Raw genomic sequence first — 4311 nt, 5'->3', positions numbered from 1 at the left:
TTAATTTCATGGCCACTCCAGCCATCTCCTCCCTGCTTCGCAGTGAGCAGCCTTCTCGGCTTCTAGCCCTTCCGCTGCCTTCAAGGCAGCCGCCTCGCTCTTTTTGGCTTGCTCCTTGGCCCGAGCAAGTTCTGCTCGAAGGTCCTCCACAGCAGCAGCACCATCTGCATCTAAGCATACAATTTGTAAGGAATGGGCGTCAGCTCCCTTACTAACCAACCGCGGGACAACCACATACCTTGTGACTCATCAAGTCGTCTATTGACCAGCGAGATGTCCGCATCTGCAGCGTCGAGTTGCTTCTTCAGCTCGACAAATTCATTAGTCCGGCTGGCCACCGAACGTTCCGCCACCTGCATGGGAAAGGCGACAGTTAATAACCGAGATTACGATCCTAGGCACGCTGTCGTTTTCGACAACATACCAAGTCTCGGGGGCTACTATCTATACAGGGCGCACTTCATGTGCAAAACTGTCAACAGGTATGTCATTTTTTGCGTACCTCAAATCCCGTCAGTAAACTTCCGACGGCCTCATACAACCCGGTTTCGGCGGACGAGATCCTCTCAATCACATCACCCATTAATGTGCGGTGATCTTCTGAGATGGACGCCCTCTTAAGCAAATCTTGCAGCTCCACCGGCCGTACTCCAATGGGCGCCGAACTCTCCGGTCCCGCCGGATTCGGGGAGACCCTCCGCGACGACACCTCAGGGTCGTCCGCCCCGCACGGCGAGGTGGCAGATGAAGGCGTTTCGCTTTCCATCATCTCTGGACGAAGGTCTCCCGAAGATGAGTTGTGCTGAGATGGGCTGGGGTCCGAACTACAAGGTAAAAACTTCGTTACCTTTATACATTAAGCAGGGGTGTCTGATAATATTAAAATCCCCCTTTTCACTTACGGCTCGTTAGAGGGCTGATTCCTCCGAGGAGACAGTACGGCCGGGGCACTTTCTGGCGCAGGACCTTCCGGTACAGATTTCTTTCCCCGCTTTGAGGCCTTGGCCTCCGGGTCGTCGGAAGCGTTCCTCTTCTCCCCCTGGAAGGAGGGACTCTCGGTTCCTCCCTTACTAAACGCCTCCTTGGCAGAGGTGACAGTTTCCCCGTGCCCCCCTTCGCCCTCATTCGAAGGTGCAACCTTCAACATTTTGATTAACACGGGATCCTGCGTGGTCTCAGGGAGGGGGCTGGACACCGTATCAATTGTGCTTGCGCTATCCACTCCTGTCCAGGGATAGCTGGTTAAAAGGCAAGCTCACGATAAATAAATGGATGGTGTGTCCGGACACAGGGCTACTTACTTGAGTATCCGGGCGATTGCAACTTAGGCCAGCGTCCTCGGTCAATTCCGGATGCGTCTCTTGCGATCCGAAGAACAATTTATACATCTCCATGGGAGTCAAACCCATGAAGTGTTGAAGAGCTCGCGGCCCCTCCGGATTAAATTCCCACAGACGGAGGGGGCGACGTTTGCAGGGCAGTAGGCGCCGGATCAACATGACCTGCACCACTGCGACCAGATTGATCTCCCTTTCTTGGAGGACTCGAATCCGGTCCTGCAACAGGGGGACGTCTTTGGGCGGCCCCCAGTCACGCCCCTTGTTGATCCATGACGTCAGCTGCTGCGGAGGGCCCGAGCGAAAGACGGGCGGCGGCTTCTGCCTGCTGCCCCGGGGAGCGGTGATATAAAACCACTCCTGTTGCCACAAGCCGAGCTCCTCTTGGAAAGAGCCCTTGGGCCATGGAGCTTCGGCCCTCTTGCTTATAACCGCCCCGCCGCACTCTGCCTGACGCCCCTCAATTATATTCGGCTCCACGTTGAAGGTTTTGAGCCATAAGCCGAAGTGAGGGGTAGTGCGGAGGAAGGCTTCACAGACGACAATGAATGATGAGATATGGAGGATGGACTCCGGAGCCAGGTCGTGGAATTCCAGCCCATAGTAAAACATGAGCTCCCTCATGAAGGGATCCGTCGGGAAGCCTAAACCCCGACGGAAGTGAGACATGCACACGACGATCTCGCCAGGCTCGGGAGTTGGCATAACTTGCCCTCGGGCAGGCAGCCTATGCGAAATCTCGTAGGTTAAGTACTTGGCATCTCTCAGCTTTAGCACGTCCTCCTCCGTGACGGAGGAGGGCATCCACCGGCCTCGTAGATCAGGACCGGACATTGTCGAGGATCGAAGGTACCTGAATTCGGAGCCCTGGGTGTTGGAACTCAGGGAGAGGGGCGGATTCGATAGAGGATTGAATAAAAAGAACGGGCCTTGGTCTCATTATAAAGAGGAAGAATACCAAGAGCCGTCCCCGTGACCATTTGGAACCCGCCTTTGATGGAGGGGGCGTGGCAACGGGCGCGGTTGGGTTACCCACGTCCGTATTCATGGGAATCCCGGAATAATGGGAACACTATCTCTGCTTCGACAAGACGTGCCAAGGAAACCGCCTCGCTAAACGCGCTGAGGTGGAACAATAAAAACAATTCAAGTAAAGGCTTGGAAGTGGTGTGACGTCACGCCGCAGAATACGTCAGCAGATTGATCTGGTGTAATATTATTCTCTCTACGGTGGTATGTGGAATTTATTTTTGCAGAGCCGGACACTATCCTGGTGTTCACGATCTTCTATAAATTATTCGGAGGAGGAACCCGCCTTGCAATGCCGAAGACAATATGCGCGCCGGACTCGTCGTCATTGAAGCCTGGTTCAGGGGATACTGAGGGAGTCCCGGACTAGGGGGTGTCCGGATAGCCGAACTACCATCATCGGCCGGACTCCAAGACTATGAAGATACAAGATTGAAGACTTCGTCCCGTGTCCGGATGGGATTTTCCTTGGCGTGGAAGGCAAGCTTGGCGATACGGATATGTAGATCTCCTACCATTGTAACCGACTCTGTGTAACCCTAGCCCTCTCCGGTGTCTATATAAACCGGATGGCTTTAGTCCATAGGACAAACAACAATCATACCATAGGCTAGCTTCTAGGTTTTAGCCTCCTTGATCTCGTGATAGATCTACTCTTGTAACCCACATCATCAATATTAATCAAGCAGGACGTAGGGTTTTACCTCCATCAAGAGGGCCCGAACCTGGGTAAAAACATCGTGTCCCTCGTCTCCTGTTACCATCTGCCTAGACGCACAGTTCGGGACCCCCTACCCGAGATCCGCCGGTTTTGACACCGACACTCCCCCTTTAGAGAAAGGGTGATTCTGAATCATATGTTGTGTGATACGTATTTCACTGAAGTGGTAAAATGACAATATATGAAATTGCCCTTGTATGCAATGGCTTCTCGGTTAGTGTGGCATCGATAGTCCCCATGGGATATTACACACAGAAGAAGTGTTATGTATTGTGTGCATGTAAAATGTGTTTGGGCTTGGAAAAATTTGCTGTGTGGACATATTTCTTGAAATATATGTAAGATGTGTTTGGGACTCTGGAAAGGTTTCTTGTGTGGACATATTTGTTGAACTTTCATCATCATTCCATAGGATACCATTTAAAATTATTCAATTTTACAGCAACTCTAGCAGACCCCACAAATCGCTGTCCTGTATGTTTACGCTATCCTGTAAAAGAAATTGCGGAATGGGGGACAGGTCGGCGGAATGGATCCCGTAAACGTCACTGGAGTTCTTACTCGATTTTCAAACTACTAGTTCGCACCATCTTAAAAATCATTGGAGTTCCACATAAACATAGTTCATACAAGCAAATAAAACATAGTTCCTCACATACCACACCACATAAACATAGTTCAAACTCAAACTTAACCTAGACTAGATCTAAAACTTAAACTTAAATTGAATCAATGGAGTTCTACTCGCCATCACCGGAGCCGGACTTGCCTGTGCCGAGGTGGTGCTCCATGTGTGAGTTGCAGAGCACAAACGCGAGGTCGTACTCTTCCCAGAGCGCCAGCACCCTCGCTGATGCGGCTTCGTCCCCAGCGGCGGCACCTCATTCACCTCGAACCAGAAGCGCTCGGCCGCTCGGCAGCGCTGCAGCGCCGGCTCGAAGATGCAATGAAGATGGTCGAAGTTGGGCCACGCCCATGCGCCAGCGCTGCGGGACAACGCACCACGGCATCGCGCCTACTCCTTGCGCCATTCCTCCACCGGAGGGCGGAGGAGGCGCACCACAATAGCAGCAACAACAACAACAGCAACAGCAGCAGCAGCAACAGCAGCAACAACAACAACAACAGCAACAACAGCAGCAACAGCAACAGCAGCAGCAACAACAACAACAACAACAACAACAACAACATCAACAACAACAACAACAACAACAACAACAACAA

Source organism: Triticum dicoccoides, chromosome 5B (genome assembly GCF_002162155.2).
Source record: "Triticum dicoccoides isolate Atlit2015 ecotype Zavitan chromosome 5B, WEW_v2.0, whole genome shotgun sequence".
In the NCBI taxonomy this organism is placed as follows: domain Eukaryota; kingdom Viridiplantae; phylum Streptophyta; class Magnoliopsida; order Poales; family Poaceae; genus Triticum; species Triticum dicoccoides.
Note: the sequence above shows the minus strand (reverse complement) of the source record.